Here is a 19,571-nt window from a genome sequence, read left to right as displayed (position 1 = left end):
GTAGATCCATGGAGATGATATGAATCGGAAACAATTCAACGGCACTTAATAGAAATAATACCTGGAATCTATTGTAGCATCTGTCTCTTCTGCTAGATTGTATGCTCCTTGAGGGTGAGAACTACCTCTACTGAACTCTCCCTGTTCCCTAATGGGCCCAAATGGCTTAACTCTTGCCGAAGTTTGAGAACCAATCAAATCAATCACATTTATTGAGTGCTTACAGGAAAGCAGTGTGGCCTAGTGGATAGAGCCCAGGCCTGGGAGTCAGAAGATTCTGGGTTCTAATTAAAGCTCTGCTACTTTGTGCAAGTCCCTTCACTTCCTCTGTGCCTCAGTTCCCTCATCTGTAAAATGGGGATTAAGACCGTGAGCCCCATGTGGGTTGTGGACTGTGTTCAACTTGATTAGCTTGCACCTAGCCCAGTGCTTAGTGGGTGCCCAGCACATAGTAAGCACTTAACAGATATCACTATTATTAATGTTAAGATTATTGTTGTATCTTCAACCGCAGGAGGGGGTTGGATACCAACAAGGAATTTCATTTCTTGGACAGCGCGTTGTCCAATGATGCAACGATAGACAGGAAAGTCAATGTAGCATTTTGCAGTCTGGCAGATACAGTAAGATGACAATAAAGCATCAGCTATCAGACCAACCTGAACACACAAAATGGCAGCATGTTGGCCAATCCCACATAAATGACCCGAATCACACCAAAACCCCCAAATCGATTCCTGAAAGGGTTCTGCCAGTGTCAATTCTGTGCCACAATCAACATCTAGTGGCAAGGCAAACCACCAAGTCCCGTAACAGAGGGGAAGTCAGAAAGACCTGGGTTCTAATCCTTGCTCTGCCGCTTGTCTGCTGTGTGACCTTGGGCAAATCATAACTGTGAGCCTGTTACCTCATCTGTAAAATGGGGAGTAAGACTGTGAGCTCCATGTGGGACATGGACTGTGTCCAACCTGATTAGCTTGCATCTATTCCAGCACTTAGGACAGTGTTTGGCACCTAGTAAGTCATTAAATACTGCAAAAAAAAAATAAAAATGAGACATTAAGACAGCATCAAAGCTCTGCTTACCGCATCACTGCCTCATCGGAGGTCCACGTAAGACGAATGAATGCCTGAAGAGTACAGAAAATGATGCCGTACGGAAAGCATCTGAAGAAAAAGGGGAAGAGAGGAATTGTTAGAGGAGCCAGAAAATGTGTAGCCTCAGGCTGTGGTAAAAACCAGGTGATCAGCTGCCCAGAGCAGCCTTGCCTAGTGTATAGTGTATGGGCCTGGGAGTCAGAAAGACCTGGATTATAACCCCGGCTCAGCTACATGTCTGCAGTGTGAGCTGGGCAAGTCACTTCACTTTTCTGAGCCTCAGTTTTCTCTGCTTTAAAATGGGGATTAAGTACAGAGCCTGGCACGTAGTAAAAAATACAAACCACACACCCCAAAAACCCAAAACAACAACAACCAGAAAGGCCAACTGCCATCTCACTCATTGTGGGCAGGGAACATGCCGACCATATCTGCTACATTCTTATATATTCTTAGCACAGTGCTCTATAGACAATAAATGCTGAATAAAATTGATTGACTGATTGAATGATCTCAAGGCTGGGAAGTAATTCTGAGCCAAAAAAACAAAAACAGAAACAGCACTAAGGGATGGAAACAGCAAACACGACAGCACGAGCAATGATTTCGTGTTTTCACAGGAAGGCCAGCCCTGGGCTCTCACATCTGTGTTCATAGCCTCACCCCACTCAATCCAGGAAGGCTTCATGAAGGAGATGAGGTTTGAAACTGGGTCTTACCTCCCAAGCACTCAGTACAGTGCTCTGTACACAGTGGATTGTAAAGTCTTTGAGGACAGGGACCATATCTGTTGATTCTACTGGACTCTCCCAAGCATTCAATACATACGATAGTCTGTAAGCTCCTTGAGGTCAGAGATCGTGTTTGTTCATTAATTCAATTGTATTTCTTGAATGCTTACTGTGTGGAGCGTATTGTACTAAGCACTTGGTTGGGTACCATACAATAAACAGACATAATCCCTACCCACAGTGAGTTTACTAACTCCATCAGACTCTACCAAGTGTTCAGTATAGGGCTCTATATATGATAGACTAAGTTCCTAGAGGACGGGGTTGCTTTCTACTAATTCTACTGGACTCTCGCATACAGCATGGCAGAGTGGATAATGCACGTGCTTGGGAGTCAGAAGGTCATGGGTTCTAATCCCTGCTCTCCCTCTTCTCTGCTGTGTTGCCTCGGCCGAGTGAGTTCACTTCTTTGGACCTCAGTTCCTTCATCTGTAAAATGGGGAGACTGTAAACCCCTCATGGGACAGGGACTGTGTCCAACCCGATTTACTTGTGTTCACCCCAGTGCTTAGTACGGGGCCTGGAACATAGTAAGCACTTAATGACCACAATTATTATTATTACACTCCATACAGGGTTCTGGCCTCAGTAGATTGTAAGCTCCCTGAAGGCAGCGATCATGATTCCAAACAATACTGTAATAATAATAATGGTATTTAAGTGCTTATTATGTGCTAAGCACTGTTCTAAGTGCTGGAGGAGATACAAGGTAATCCGATTGTCCCACATGGGGCTCAGTCTTAATCCCCATTTTAGAGATGAGGTAACCGAGGCCCAGAGAAGTGAAGTGATTTGCCCAAGGTCACACAGCTGCCAAGTGGCAGAGCAGGGATTAGAACTCATGCCCACTCTCAAGCAGTTGGAACAGGGCTCTCTGTATCAGTAAAAGCTCAGTGGCTATGATCGATTGATTGAATGCACCTCTATTCTCTCCTTCAGAAGCGAATGCCTAGCGTTGGAATTCAGCATTGACTTTACTTTCAAGCCAACACCATAGTAATTCCAAAAGCCAGCACGAGAAAACAAGATCAGCCCTGAAAGTCTGCTGCTTATTGTCTGAATGATGCTGCCACAAACATTCATTGTCATAAAGGAAGTTCTTCAAACACAATCAATTAGGCAACATATTAGCATCTTTTTCTATTGTACTATAACAACAAAGGGTATATTCCGATGAGTGTATTTATTGGCTGAGCTAATATTTGTTTAAGTGATTAATATGTTTTTCAAATCTGTGTGACAAGGGTGGCGGAAAATATTTCTCTCTGCAAACAACATTTGTAAAGGGCAGCTTTTCTGAAGTCCTCCATGTTCTAGTTCCGGGGTTGAAATCATGTGTATAATCCTGGCCAAAACCTCTTGTTACTATTGCAATAAATCACCTCAGGGAAAAGAAATGGAGCTCATTTTAGGGAATTCTGATTTAGCGTTCCTAACCCTTCCCCGGCAATGAGTCCACTTCTTTCACGTTTCAGATGTGATCATTCTTTGAACCATTTGGGTCACAGTTTAGGCACATTGCACAAGACAGAGTCTGAAGAAACCCTGACACGCAAGACTCAGTTCATCCACCACTGAACATCTACTGAGTGCTAAGCAGCGTGGCCTAGTGGAAAGACCTGGCTTGGGAGTCAGACGACCTGAGTTCTACTTCCAACTCCGGCAGGTACGCGCTGTTCGACCTTGGACACGTCCCTTAGCCTCTCTGAGCTTGAGTTCCCCGATCTGCAAAATGGGGTTTCAATACTTTCTCTCCCTCCTGCTTCAACTGTGAGCCCCAGATGAAACCTGATGATCTTGTATCTGCCCCATCATCTAGTACATTGCTTAGCACTTAGTGAGCACTTAATACCACCGTTTTTATAACGGCTATGGGTGGGAATTGCGATGGCTCAGTTAATAGTTAATGTGGGGTCAGCTTCCTGGAGGATGTTATTGGCATATATCAATCAATAGTATTTATTGAGCGCTTACCGTGTGCACAGCACTGTACTGAATGTGAGGGAGAGTACCACTGAGGCAACACTGAGGTAAACACCTTTATAACTGTCTCCCCATTTCATATGGGCTCTCCTCGTAGGCAGGGGACATGTCTGGTGCTTCTGTTGCACTGTCCCAAGTGCTTAGCACAGTGCACACTGAATCCAGTGGGTGCTTAATAAATACTATAAACTCAAAGGGCTTACAGTGCAATGGGACTCATGGGGCTCACAGTCTAAGAGGCATAATAGGTATTGAATCTCCATTTTGTAGCTCAGGAACTGAGGCACAGAGAAGTTAAGCGACCTGCCCAAGATCACCCAGCAAGCACGTGGCAGAACCAAGAGTAGAACCCAGTTGCTCTGACCCCCAGGCCCGAGACTTTTCCACTAGGCCACGTTGCTTTTTGGGTTTGATTCTTACCCTCTCTTCTTCTGCCTCGATGATTTTGTTGGAATATAAATGCTAAACTCTCTCTTCAAGAGCTTCATACTGAAATCAGTCCAATTTCTCCTCCCGTAGATGGTGAGCCGGGGTTGGGGGGGGGGATGTTTGAGGGGGGTGGGAGGGTGGGGGAGAGGGCAGAGTCAGTTTAAATGGATGCTATTTATTTTACAGGCCTACAAAAGTCTGAACAACGTTATGAATAACCCTCTTAATTCCTGCTGGTCCGGTAGCCAACTGTCTGACAGTCCTGTTTATTGACTTGCACGTCCACCCCATTACCTAGCGTCCTCATTTCTAAGGAGCTCACTGTTTTCTGCAGAGGTGGAGCAGCTGTTATACCTTCAGTACAGCCTCTTCGACCTGCAGCATCTTTTCCAAATTCTCCGAAGCTCACATTTTCCACTGGCAGACCATTATTTCGGCTCCTTTCTATCGCAAAGGGAGGGGTGAAAAGCAGAGGACGATGAGTCTCCAAAACCTCTACAGTTGCCCCAGAAAAAATTCTCTGGGCAGATTCCTGCTCTGAGAGCCTATTGCCAAGAGAGTTCTACATTCTTCAGCGAGAAGCGTAATGACAAAAATATGTTTTAAGGGCGGGGGGGGGGGGGAAATCACTAAATAGACCCATATGGGAGGTTCGCCGTAATGCCTTAAATTGGGTGCTGTTTATTTTTTTAATTATTGTGCTAATGTGGGACACCCTAGTCTGCTTGCTCCAGATGCAACATTATTACTATTAGCATTATTATGTTTATTAAGCACTTACGATGTGTCAAGCACTGTTCTAAGTGTTGAGGCAGATACAAGTTAATCAGGTTGGACACAGTCCCAGTCCCACATGGAGCTCACAGTCTAAGTAGGAGGGAGAACAGGTATCGAATCCCCATTTTTACAGTTGAGGCAACTGATGCCCAGAGAAATGAAGTGATCTGGGCAAAGTCGCTCGGCAGACAGCTGGTGGAGCCAAGATTAGAATCCATGTCCTCTGACTCCCAGGCCCTTGGTATTTCCATTAGGCCACACTGCTTCTCTTCAGGTCAGAGAGGAGTCTTTTGTTCTGCCCGGTGTAACCCTAGAGGGTCTCAAGCTCCCACGCTCCAGGGTCTGCTTATTGTTCTATTATAGTCTCTCAAGAGCTTTGTACAGTGCTCTGCACACGGTGAGTGCTCAATAAATATGATTGAATGAATTGAATGATCACGGTGAAGCTCTCTTGGAAAGCAGCAGCCTCCTCAGTCAACCCTACCCGCCTCCTTCAGAGCATTTACAAGAGACGAACGGTTCCTCCCTCCATCTACTAGCCAGAGGGCAGCCCAGTCAGACTGACCCAGTTGATATTCTTCACTAACCCTCCAGCAGGTAAATTAGGTTGCCAGACACTCTTTCAGGCAATCGTTTCTCAAATATTTCATCATCATCAACGGTGGGTTCTCAGCAACCACTCTATGCTGAGCACTGTACGATATGCTCAGGAGAGTACAACAGAGTTAGTATTTGTTCATTCAAATGTATTTATTGAGCACTTACTATGTGCAGAACACTGTACTAAGCAGTTGGGAGAGTACATTAGAACAATAAACAGATACACCCGCTGTCCATAGCAAGCTTACAGTCTAAAAGGGATCCCTGCCCTCAAAAAACTTACTTTCTCCTATGGGAAGCAGAATGCGGCCTTGTGGGAGGATCATGGGTCTCGGAGTAGAGAGACACAGGTTCTAATCCCGGCTCTGAGAGACTTTGAGCCAGTCACTTCACTTCTCTGTGACTCATCTATGAAAGGGGGATTCAATGCCCATTCTCGCTCCCTCTTTGTGCCCCATCTTGGGGAGGGACTGTGTCTGACTTGATGATCTTCTACCTTTCCAGGGCAAGACTTCCCAACGTTACAGGGAGAAGAGAATAGCTGAAAGTGAGATTCACTATATTCCCATGATGTACAGTGGATACAAATGAGCTATAGCTACAAATGAGAAAAACAAGGGGATAAATGCATCACTAACAAAAAAGGCAAGGGATGAATACCCAGAAGCTAATGTCTTCGATGGGGTCGTGGGGTTTCAGTAAGATATGCCCTCTGGAGGAAGCCACTTTTTAGGGATGCTTTGAAGGAAGAGAAGCAGAGTAGCCTGGTGGATAGGGCACGGGTCTGGAAATCAGAAGGGCCTGGGTTCTAATTCCACATCCACCACTTGTCTGTTGTGTGACCTTGGGCAAGTCACTTCATTTCTCTACACCTTAATTACCTCATTTGGAAAATGGAGTATAAAACTGGGAGCCCCATGGGGGACAAGGGCTGTGTCCAACCTGATTAACTTGTATCTACCCCAGTGTTTAGAACATAGTAAGTGCTTAATAAACACCATAAAAAAAGAAGAAGAATGTAGCTAAGCAAAGCTGAAGGGGTAGAGTATTTCAGGCAGGAACTGGGTTAAAAGAGAAATAGTAAGGAAGGTCTTTATTGGATTAAAACTGTGAGCCCCATGTGGGACAGGGACCTTGTCCAATATGTTTGCTTGTATCCACTCTATGTGAAGCAGCATGGCTCAGTGGAAAGAGCACGGGCTTGGGAGCCAGAAGTCGGGGATTCGAATCCCAGCTCTGTCACTCGTCAGCTGTGTGACTGTGGGCAAGTCGCTTAACTTCTCTGTGCCTCAGTTCCCCCATCTGTAAAATGGGGATGAAGATTGTGAGCCCCACGTGGGACAACCTGATTCTCCTGTATCTACCCCAGCGCTTAGAACAGTGCTCGGCACATAGTAAGCACTTAACAAATACCAACATTATTATTATTATCACTCTAGTGCATAGTATAATGCCTGGCACATTCTAAGCGCTGAACAAATACCACAATTATTATTATTATTATTATTAAAGTTCGCACTGTGTGCAGAACATTGTACAATGCCCTTGGGAAAATACCAAGTCTGCCCCATAAGCCTGTAAGCTCTTTGAGGGCAGGGACTTTGTCTACCCATGGTACTGTACTCTCCCAAGTGTTCCGTACAGTGCTCTGGAAGCAAGAGACAGTAAGCTCCTTGAGGCCAGGAATCATGTCTATTGATTGTACTGTCCTCTCTCAGGCACTCAATAGAGAACTCTGCACACAACAGACCATTTTATTAACTCAACCGTTTTCTACGGAGTGCCTTCTGCAGTGAAGGGAAGTGATGACGTAAATTCATTAACCGAGATGCCCTTGAAAGCCAACTAGATAAAAACTTTAAAATCCATGGCTTTGCTGAACTGACTGCACATGCATGCACACAAAAAAGAGAGAAAGAGAAAGAAAGAGAGAGAGAGAGAGAGAGAGACAGTTCACCAAGAGTCTGAAGAGAGACTGTTGGGATACGTAGTTTAGGTCCTTGAAGATGATGGGATTTGGGAAGGAGGCAGTTGGATAAAACATCTCGTACTCTTCCCTATGTAAGGTCTATGGCTCCACTCTTCTCTCCCTGCCAATTGTTATTGGGGAAAATTAGTGTCTGCCTAGTATTCACTTATTCAGTCAAACTTATTAAGTGCTCACCATGTGCAGAGCACTGTACTAAGTGCTTGGGAGAGGACAATAGGACAAAAAACTCCTTGTAAGCTCTTTGCAAGTTGGGATCCTGCCTACTAACTTTATTAGACTCTCCCAAGTGCATATATAAGAATTTAAAGCTAGAGAAAAATAATGAGGTTGAAGGATTCATTTGAAACCATACAAATCCCATAAAACACATACTGGAGATCCTTTGGTCATCCCTGTTGCCAAAACAACTGAAATACAAATGGCCACAGTAACTCTTTTTGCAGGATGCAGACGCTCCCCTTTACTCTCCAGAGTATAGAATCCCGTTTATTCATTATCCCTTTCTCCCCTGAATGTTTTTGGGCAAGCCACAATTTGGGAGTCTCCACATCCCTTCCTCCTCACTGCATCATGAAGATATTTCACCACATTTACTACGGAACAGGTTCTTCCCTCATGGAAAATGGGGAGACACCTCTAGACTGCAAGCTCGTTGTGGGCAGGGAATGTGTCTATAGTTGTATGGTACTTCCCAAGGGCTTAGTACTGTGTTCTGCACACAGTAAGCGTTAATAAATATAACTGACCGATTGACTGATTGGGCTTTGGCAAATGGCAACATACACTTTATGAGGATAAACTGGCTTCTTTTGCTCCCATGGAGAACTTCCCACGTTCTAGCTTTCTCTGGCAAGTTGTTTTTTCCCTTTTTTTCCAATAGTGTTTGTTGAGTGCTTACTATGTGCCAGGCACAGTTCTAAGCATTTACATAGATACAAGGAAACAAAGCTGGAAACAGTTCCCATCCCACATTAATTCATTCATTCAATCGCATGTATTGAGCGCTGTGTGCAGAGCTCTGTACTAAGCGCTTGGAAAGTACATGGGTCTCCCAGTCTTAATCCTCATTTTCCAGATGAGGGAACTGAGGTACAGGGAAGTGAAGTAACTTGCTCAAGGTCACCCACTAGGCAAGTGCCAGAGTCAGGACTAGAACCCAGGGCCTTCTGACTTCCAGGCCCGGGCTCTATCCACTAGGTCACGGTGCTCCTCAGAAAGAACCGTCTCCTTTCGGGTTTGCAATAGCAGCCGCAGGTAGGGCATTTGAAGGGGGGCGGTGGCCCATCCATCTCGACGAAGTGTCAAATGACAGTTGCGACCTAGTTTTTGAAGGAGCCAGAGGATGGGGCTAAGACGGGCTTCAGTGGGCTGTCTTCTTCAAAGTGTAACCCTAGTGCTGTAAACAGTCTCAGTGCTCGGCTGCGGCACCAGTGGAATAAATCAGGCATTCGTGCTGCTTAATGGGACACCCCCGATTAGACCCTTGTGGGTAATAAAAGAGTTGCCAAAGATGCACCGGGGATGGTGCAACACATTTAATAAATGTAAAAAGGGTGATGTTTATAAAACTAACCTTTATATTATCCGGCCCATAAATTATGCATGAAGGCACTTCGGGAGACACAGAATATCTGTATCCTACCCACTCGGCAGAGAGAGAAAGGCGCGTTTCCAGAGTATCCTATTAAATGAGTTGGCCTAGGTGAAAGAAACCCTCAGTTCTCATCCTAGAAGGCGAACAGACTGTAGCAAACCCAAGAATAATTATTCATAAAAACCCTAATGGCAGGAAACCGTTTTGGAATTCACGTTGGTGTTCTAATAAGGCTCCCGGCCTATCGGATGTCTCCTGGAGGTGTGAGTGGGGCCTTTGAGTGGCTCGCGAGCACCGGGTTTTGACGTCAGACCCATTTTACCTACGCTGGGAAAGTGTGATGCTCATGGCTGGAGTTTGCCTATTTGAGAAGTTCCTATTTACGGTGCCATTTAAGACCCTCCCTCCCCACCCCCACCCCCGCCCCCATAAAATCTTACAAGATTGGGTTCCTGTTGCAAATCAGAGGCATTCATTTCTTTCACTGAAAACTGAGTCATGTTTAGGTTCAAGATTTGGGAAAATGCTACTCGTTCCCCGGATCCGTACCATTCGCATTCAAGAGACTTGAGAAGACAGCTTTCCGTCTTAACAAAAGCCACAGGCTGCGGGAAAATTCTCTGCTCTAGAGGCTATTCAAAGCCTCCAACTTCCTCTTGGCTAAGCCAAGGGCTTAGCCGCTCTTCCGAAGCCGAACTAACGTTTGTAAATATTTTCATTATTTGTCGATAGCAAATGCTTAGTGTAGCACTGTGCGTACAGAAAGCGCTCAGTAAATGCCACTGAGGATTTCCAGGTATTTTTTTTTAGTATTTCTAAATACTATTCCTGCTACTATCGCTACTGCATCCCAAAGGTTTTGTGACCAGATTTAAGATAATAGCAGAGGTAGTAACAATCATGTGTATGAAGGACCCACTGTCTGCAAACAACTGAATGATGAACTGGGAAAAAACACCCAGGTGAAAATTCCAGATAGTCCATAAGCCCCTCAAGAGGCCCACAGTCTCGGGATAAAGTTGGGAGGGGGGACTGGTGACAGACACATGAGGAAAAATGAAGCAGTAAAACTCAAAGACAACAGCTCCTCGAGGGCAGGAACCATACATATAAACTCTACTGCTCTCTCCCAAGTGCTTAACACAATGCTCTGCACACAGTAAACTAAACTCCTTGAGGGAATGTAACGGGTCTACCAACTCCCTGGCAAGGTATTTACCCAAGCGCTTAGTCCAGTGCTCTGAACGTGGTAAGTGCTCTTTGAGCATAGAGAAGAGGGTTTTACAAAGAAAATCCCATGTCAGTGGCTTCTGTGGTTATCCCAGATGACACCATGTTACATTTATATAGCACCTTTCTTCTATGCAGGTCAAAGCCCTTTCCACTACTCACCCCATTCATTCTCACAACCCCCGTTTACAACTGGCAGGGGAGGGAGAGGGATGGAAGATAAAAGAGCTCTGTCTAGGCCTCGCCACACTTCGGGAAAGCGGTAGAGGTGGAGTTTCGACCCTCTCTCCCTGGCACCGGGTTTTGGGGTCTTACAGAGCCCCATGCTGCCGCAGTGGTTCTAAAAGAGAAATCCCCCTATGTCCAGATGAAAACATGAATTGGAGGGCGGGGGGGCCTTTAACAACTGCTCTTGGGGAAACTAAATGAATGGGAGCAATAGAGTCAAAGCTCAGGTGTATTTAAAACTGGCTAAGTGATAGTGAATCCTCATGTGGGCATAGAGACTCTGATGTGATTATCATATATCTGTTTCTGTTCCTTCTTTTACTATAACTGCTCCTGCTCCTACTATTCCTATTGCTTCTCCTCCTCTTACTCTTACTGCTGGCACTGCTGAGGAAGCAGCGTGGCTTAGTGGAAAAAGCATGGGCTTGGGAGTCAGAGGACGTGGGTTCTAATCCCACCTCCACCCCTTGTCTGCTCTGTGACCTTGGGCATATCACTTAACGTCTCTGTGCCTCAGTTACCTTGTCTGCAATATGGGGATTAAAAGTGTGAGCCTCACATGGGAAAACCTGATTGTCCTGTATCTACCCCAGCATTTAGAACAGTGCTTGGCACATAGTATGTAAATACCACAATTATTATTACTGCTGCTTCTCCTACTGCTATTACTGGCATGGTGGCTAGATCACAGGCTTGGGAGTCAGGAGGTTATGAGCTCTAATCCCAGCTCTGCCATTTGTGGTGGGGCCTTGGGCAAGTCTTCACTTCTGTTCACTCTGCTTCAGTTATCTGTAAAATGGGGATTAAGGCTGGGAGCCCCATGCAGGGCAGGGACTGTGTCCAACCCAATTTCCTTGAATTCACCCCAGAACTTAGTATAAATGCCTGGCAGATAGTAAGTGCTTAAATACCAGAATTATCATTATGATTATTACTATTACTGCTGTTTCTCCTACTACTGATGCTTCTCCTACTTGTCTTATGCTATCGAGTCACCCCTGACCCATAGCAACTCCAGGGACACATCTTTGCCAGAATGTCCCAACTTCATCTGTACTCATTCTGGTAGTGTATACATAGAGTTTTCTTGGTAAAAATACTAAAGTAGTTTACCATTGCCTTCTTCCATACAGTCAACTTGAGTCTCCACCCTCGACTCTCTCCCATGCCACTGCTGCCCAGCACAGGTGAGTTTTGAGCAGTAGCAGATGATCTGCCATTCACTAGCCACTGCCCAAGGTAGGAATGGAAAGGGTAGGCCTCTGCTTGACTCTCCCTCCCATAGCCGAGACTGGTAGAGGACTGGAAACTCTCCAGGCCAATCCGAGAGGGAGGCTTCTCCTCCTCCTCCTATTATTACTGCTACTACTAACAATGATGATATTTGTTAAGCACTTACTATGTGTCAAGCACTCGTCTAACTAAAAGTTTAGTTACAAACTAATGGGGTTGGACAAAGCTTCACAAGGGGCTCCCGCTTAATCCCCATTTTACAGATGCGGTAACCGAAGCCCAGAGAAGTCAAGGGAGTTGTCCAAATTCAGATAGCAGACAAGTGCTAGAGCCAGGATTAGAACCCAGGATCTTCAGATGCCCAAACCTGCGCTCTATCCACTCGGCTCTTGTAGTTGCTAAAATTGCTGCTCCTACTATTACTGATGCTCCTATTATCATCACTATTACCACCTCTGCTTCCCCTATGATTACAGCTGCTTTTCTTACTGTTCTCGATTCTCCTAATACTCTTTCTTCTACTATTGCTCTCGTTACTGCTATTATGCCTCTTCTGCTGCTACTTCTAGTGCTATGGCCTGGGAATGGGGGGGATGAATGAAGGGAGTGAGACAGGGTGACTCAGGAGTGGGAAAAGAGAAAAGGGGGGCTAAGGCAGGATGGGCCTCTTGGAGGAGAGAGTTATAATAATAACAGTAAAAATAATAAAGCACTTACTGTGGGCCATACACTGTAGTAGACAGAAAATATTCAGATTGGAAACCATCCCTGCCTCACAGTCTAAATACGAGGGAGAACAGGTACTAAATCACTATTACAAATGGAACAGAGCACTAAAGTCACTTAAACTGTGGGCAAGTCACTTAACTTCTCTGGGCCTAAGTTCCCTCATCTGTAAAATGGGTATTAACTGTGAGCCTCACGTGGGACAACTTGATTACCCTGTATCTACCTCAGCGATTAGAACAGTGCTCTGCACATAGTAAGCGCTTAAGAAATACCAGCATTATTAAACGGGTCACCCACCAAGGACGTGGCGGAGCCAGGATTAGAACCCCGGTCCACTGACTCCCGGGTCTGGGCTCTCTCCTCCAGGCCACGCAAAGTACCCAAGGCTACATCCACGTCGGACGGGGGCCAGATCTGCTGGAAACCCGACTGCTGGCCCTTCGAGCCTTCCGTCAGAAGGGTTTCCGTTCTGAACATTTAGTCCCCAGCTGCCAACGATTCCCCCGTCACCCAGCAACTTCCCCCAGAGAGCTCCCCTTTGTGACTGTTGAGCACAGAAAATTAAGAGTCAATGAGGCTGGGATAATCAGGTTTGGGTTTGAAGCACATGTTTGTTTTCCTCCCCTCCCCCTCACCCCGATTGGTAACTCCTTCCTCCTCTCCACACTCATTACTACAGAGGCCCAGGAGCTTGTGCAGCGTCTCGCAAAGCCTGGAGACTCAGCCTTCTCCCGGTTTCAGACCCTTTTCTTTTATGAAAAAGGAAAAAAAAAAAAACCCAAAAAACTCTTCAACCTCAAATACCAAAAATCGAGTTGCATTCTTTTCCATGTTGTCGGGGGGAGACACGCAGAAAAGGAAACCTTCTGTATCATATCAGGGTGGGGAGGGGTTAGGAGAATTGAAGGTCAGAGGGCAAATTCCAATCCCCGAGACATATTCAGAGCAGCTGACTCCCAGCTGGGGGAGGGTCCGGACTGGGGTGTGCAAATGTCTCAAAAGAAACAAACTGAGAAGATATTCTCTCAAAAACATATCCAAAAGAGGCATGAGTCCAACACTCCTCCTTGCTAAAGTCTCCAGAGGTACAATTCTCCCCCATGTTTGATTGCCAGAAATGATTTTTTTTTTTTGGAGGGGGGTGGGCGCTGGGGGAAGCCTGCAGATTGAGAGTTGGGACTTTGGGAATCAAAGGAAAAGTTGTTTGGGCTCCGGCCGGACTTCCTCTCGCCAATGCTGGCCTATCCCGGGATCGGGCTTGGGAAGGAGGGGAGGCAGGGGATTAATGGTTTGTCTGCTAGTATTGGTTTGCAAACTAAATTATTACATTGTTAACTCCTTGTGAGGAGGAATTGTGGGTACTAACTGTACTGGACTCTCAATGATAATTATGGTATTTATTAAGCATTTACTATGTGTCAAGCATTGTTCTAAGCAATGAGGTAGATAAGAGGTAATCGGGTTGTCCCACATGGGGCTCACAGTCTTAATCCCCATTCTACAGATGAGGTAACTGAGGCACAGAGTAATCCCCATTCTACAGATGAGGTAACTGAGGCACAGAGAAGTTAAGTGGCTTACCCAATTAATCAGTGGTATTTTTTGAGAGTTTACCATGTACTGAATGAATGAATGCTGGGCATTGTCCCGAAAACTTGAGAGTTCACTACAGTTATTCTTTCAATCCTAATGAGCACTTACAACATGCAGAGCACTGTACCTAGCACTTGGGAGAGCACAATATAACAATAAATAGACAAGTTCCCCGCCCACAATGAGCTAACAGTCAAGGTGATAGACACATTCCTTGTCCACTAGTTGATGAGAGACAAGGTAGGGAAACAGACATTAAAATAGACTGCAGGGAGGGGTATAAGGAGACAGACAGAAGTGCTGTGGGGGTGGGGCTGGGGTGAGTATCTGAGGGTAGGTAGGGTGGCCAGACCCATGTGCACTGGTAACACAGAAAGGAAAGTGAATATCCCAAGTGAGGGTTTAGTCCGTGAAGTCACCTTGGAGGAATTGATCTTAGTACGACTTTGAAGGTGGGAGGAGTGGTGGTTTGTTGGGGAAGAAGGGGAACAGAGTTCCAAGCCAGAGGAAGGACATGGGCAGGGGGTCGGTGGCGAGACACGAGATCAAGGCCCAGCGAGTCGGTTGGCGTTAGAGGAGCAAGCTGTGCGGGCTGGAGTGTAGGAGAGTAGTGAGGTAGAAGGGAGCAAGCTGATTGAGGGCTTTAGAGAGGGTAAGGAATTTCTGTTTGCAGAAACTGATGGGCAGACCATTGGAGGATTTTGTGGAGGGGGGGAATGGAGTGAAGTTGGGGGTTTTTTTGTAGAAAAATGATCGAGGCCGCAGAGTGAAATATGGACTGGAGAGAGGAGGCAGGGAGGTAAGAGATGAGGCTGATGTAGTAGTCAAGGCGGAATAAAAAAAGGCATGGATAAGCAAAGTAACCGCTGGATGGAGAGGAAAAGGCGGATTTCATGACAGGGTTTGGCGACAGACTGAATATGCAATGAATGAGAAGATGTCGGGGATAATGCCAAGGTTATGCTTTCAGGGGAGGTTGGTGGTGCTGTCTACAGTGATATGAAAGTCAAGGGGAAGACAGGCTTTGAGTGGGAAGAAGAGGAGTTCTCTTTGGGATCTGTTAAGTTTAAAGTGTTGGCAGGACATCCAAGTAGAGATGTCCTGAAGTCAGAAGACTCTGGAGGAGGAGAGATGTCAGGGCTGGGGAGGTCCATTTGGTAATCATCCGCTTCAAAATTGTAATTGAAACTGTGGGAGCGAATGAGTTCTCCAAGGGAGTGGGTGAAGATAGAGACTAGAAGGGACCCAGAAACGAAACCTGAGAAACCCCACAGATTCAGGACAGGATGCAGAGGATGAGTCTACAAAAGAGATTGAGAAGGAGCAACCAGAGAGATCGGAGAACCAGGAGAGAACTACGTCAGTGAAGCCAAAGTTGGATAATATTTCCGGGAGAAGGGGGAGGGCCGCAGTGTGGAAAGCGATTGAGAGGTCGAGGAAAATTAGAACGAAGTGGTGTCCATTAGATCTGGCAAGGAGGTCACTGGTGACCTTAAAGCAGTTTCTGTGGAGTGAAGGATGCAGAAGCCTGCTTCCAGAGATACAAGGAGAGAATTGGAGGAGAAGAAGGGGAGACAGCAGGTGTAGACAATTTGCTCAAGGTGTTTGGAGAGGAATAATAGAAAGGAGGTGGGGTGATAACTAGAGGAAACCATGGGGTCAAAGTAGGATTTCTTTTTTTGAGGTTAGGGGAGCCAGGGGCACATTTAAAAGCAATGGGGGGAAAAGCCATCGGAGAATGAACCATTGAAGATGGTGGTCAGGGAGGGAAGAAGGGAAGGGGCAAGTGGTTTTAATAAGGTGCAAAGGACTGCAGAGTCAGTAAATTGGATTTATTGAGCACTTACTGTGTGTAGAGCACTCTACTGATTGCTTGGGAGACTTCAAAATAGCAGATGCATTACCTGGTCAGAAGTGCAGGTGGATGGTATAGATTTTAAGAGAGAAAATCTCTTGAGAGTCTGCTCAGAAGGATGGGGGAGTCAAAAACAGGGCAGGAGTGGGGAGGGATCGAAGAGAAGTAGGGGAGATCTTGGGGACATCAGGCTTGATGATTCCAGTTTTATCAGTTAAGTGGCCAGGTCACTGGGGGCAAGAGATAGGGGCAATGTGCTTGAGGAGGGAGGTGAAAGTCAAGCTGCTGGCTATTTATGCCCATCTTCAATCGATCAATCACTCCATCATATATCTTCAGTTCTTACTGTGTGCAGAGCACTAAGTACTGGGGAGAGGACAATACAGCAATAAACAGACCATTCCCCGCTCATCTTCAGCGCATGGGTAAGAGGAGGAGGGTTTGATGAGTGATTAATGATATTTAATCGAGCATTTACTATATACAAAATCTTGTACTAAGCCCTTGGGAGAATACAATACAACAGAGTTAGCAGACATATTCCCTGCCCACAGCGAGCTTACAGTCCAGAGGGGGGGACAGACATTAATATAAATAATTCATAAGGTGTGATTTAAAGATATGTACATAGTAATAGTATTATGTGCTTATTGTGTGCAGAGCATTCTAGTGCTAAGTGCTGCAGACAAGTGGGAATTAGATCTGGTCCATGTCCCTTGGGGGGCTTTATTTACACTACTGTAGTTATATATACAGATATATATCTACAGATCTAGTATCTTACCCCCATTTTACAGAGGAGGAAACAAATCCAGGTAAGTGAAATGACATAATACTAGTAGTAATAATAATTATGGTACTTGTTAAGCACTTAATCTGTGCCCAGCCCTGTTATAAACACTGGGGTACATGAGGTAGGACCCAGTGCCTGTCCCAACTGGGGCTCACACTCCTATTCCCCATTTTTCAAATGAGGTAGATGAGGTCCAGTGAAATGAAGTGACTTGCCCGAGGTCACACAGCAGATATGTGGCAGAGCAGAGATGAGAACCCAAGTCCTTCTGAGTCCCAGGTCCATGTTCTATCTACTAAACCGTGCTGCTTCTCTTAGCCAAGGTCACACAGAAGACCACCTGACCCTCCACTAGGTTACACTGCCTCCCAAGCTCTGATGACTGTGGTCATGCTCAGAGGATTCCCTCTTGCCTCAGAAGTTGAATCAGGAAACAAACTCCATAAATTCTCTTTGTTTTCCACCACACGCTAATGTGTTACTAGAAACTTGGAACCATTTTAAAGATGAATAAATGACACCTTCTAAGCTTCATGTTTATCTACTCTTCTGCTACCAGAGTGATTTCACAGCAGAGCTACCAATGAATTTAATTTACATAATGGCTTATCATATACTTCAATATTTCAAATACACCTCATTAGCCACCAGCAGTCTCACACTGTCTTCCAGTTCTCTTAAACTTATTAGGGCAAAGGCATATTTTCTTAAATATTTTTGAACCCATCGCTGATGTTAAAGTATTCAGAGACTTCCCAGATTTATACTATAAATCACTAAATGGAACTCACTTGCCCACTGCTGGTATAAGATTCCATTTTTAGGCACCTAATACCCACACCAAAATAAATAAATAAATAAATAAAAATCAATTAGTGGGATTTGAGTCCTGATTTGATTTCGGGTCAACAGAGCCAAGAAGTATGGACTGAAATGGGGAGAGACAGGCCTAGTGAAAAAGAGCACAGGACTGGGAATCAGAAGAGCTGGGTTCTTATCCTGACTCCATCGTTTGCCTGTCAGGTGCCCTTGAGCAAGTAACTTGACTTCCCCGGGCTTCAGTTTCCCCATCTGTAAAATGGGGATGAAATACACATTCTCTCTCACCCTTAAACCATCAGCCCTGAGTAAGTCTCACCTAATTATATCTACCTACTACAATGCTTGGCACCTGGTGAATATTTAAGAAATATTTTATTATTGTTATTGTCATTCTTCTCCCCTTGCATGCTTTCTAATTCTGTAGTATTGTAAGCTCCCAAGCGCTTAATACCACTGACTGCTCCACCTCTTCTCTGCCACTTGTCAGCTGTGTGACTGTGGGCAAGTTACTTAACTTCTCTGTGCCTCAGTTACCTCATCTGTAAAATGGGGATTAAGACTGTGAGCCTCATGTGGGACAACCTGATTCCCCTGTGTCTACCCCAGCGCTTAGAACAGTGCTCTGCACATAGTAAGTGCTTAACAAATACCAACATTATTATTATTATTATTCTCAACCGAGCCATCTCTCCCCTCCCCACCCTACCCCCACCACACTCCCTCTTCCATCACCTGAGGGTGGTGGCAGGGGCCTGGCGGGAAAGGGTTAACCTCGGTGCAGTGCAGCCTGAAAGGCCTGCTGGGTAAGAGACAACCCACTGTTCTGAAACTAATTTTACAGCTTAACTCCTATCAAATATCACGGGCCCCCCTCAAAAACCCTCTTTGAAAGGAATGCTCCTTACCAGTCCGAGAGCCCTCCCAGTGTTTGAGTTGGCCAGGTTTTGGCCAGACGGTGGGAGTTATAAATAAACATTTCAGCAGGGCTTGGAAAAGTCCGCCTCGTTCCGTTCCTCGGGGACCCGGGCCAGCCCGAGTCCCTCCCTTGGCTCCCATTCTTTTCTCTTTCTCTCTCCTCTCCTTCCCTCCCTCTCCCCTGGAGCATCCTCCATATGTGCGTGTCTATGTGTGAGTGTGTGCTTTTATCTGTGTGTCGAGGGGGAAGGGGCGCTTTGGCTTACAGAAAGTCCTTCTAATCACACAACAAATTATCATACCACAAATAGCTCTCCTTCCATTCTCCTCCCCTTCACATCCTGCCCTTTCTCCTCTCCTTCCAACTCTTCTTCCTGTTCCTTCTACTCCCCTTCATTCCTTCCACTTTCTTCTCCTCATCCTCTCCTTCCTCAATGTAACCCTCCTCCCTCTCCTCTCTCCTCCACTTTCTCCAGTTCCACCACTGCTCACCGCAATTCCTGCTCATCTATGTCAGCTCCTCCTACTCTTCCTTTCCATGGGCTGATGATGACAATGGTATTTGTTAAGCACTAACTATGTGCCGAGCACTGTTCAAGGTAATCAGGTTGTCCCAAGTGAGGCTTACAGTCTTAATCCCCATTTTACAGATGAGGTAACTGAGGCAAAGAGAAACTAAGTGGCTCGTCCCAAGTCACACAGCTAAGTGGCAGAGTCAGGATTAGAACCCATGACCTCCAACTCCCAAGCCCAGGCTCTTTCCACTAAGTCACGCTGCTTCTCTCAACCACGTCGACTTGAGTCCAGGACCAAGCTGTACCCTGGGCTGCATGTGGTGGATACCCTCTAACTTACCACCGTGTTCCCGTAGGGATCTGATTTACTGAGACAGACACCAGAGAGCTGGTCTC

General features: G+C 45.8%; 1 long non-coding RNA gene across 1 annotated transcript in view; it reads right to left on the bottom strand.

Moving 5' to 3' along the window:
* The window catches only part of LOC114806010, a 134,768-nt gene extending 133,607 nt beyond the window's left edge, over nucleotides 1–1,161 (bottom strand). The window contains exon 1 of the long non-coding RNA XR_003754136.1: nucleotides 1,087–1,161. This is a non-coding gene — a long non-coding RNA (uncharacterized LOC114806010). The remainder of the gene's footprint in view (nucleotides 1–1,086) is intronic.
* Between the last annotated feature and the right edge of the window lie 18,410 nt (nucleotides 1,162–19,571).

Source organism: Ornithorhynchus anatinus, chromosome 21 (genome assembly GCF_004115215.2).
Source record: "Ornithorhynchus anatinus isolate Pmale09 chromosome 21, mOrnAna1.pri.v4, whole genome shotgun sequence".
Lineage (NCBI taxonomy): Eukaryota > Metazoa > Chordata > Mammalia > Monotremata > Ornithorhynchidae > Ornithorhynchus > Ornithorhynchus anatinus.
The sequence above is the reverse complement of the archived record's forward strand: the minus strand, read 5'-3'. Positions and strand labels throughout refer to the sequence as shown.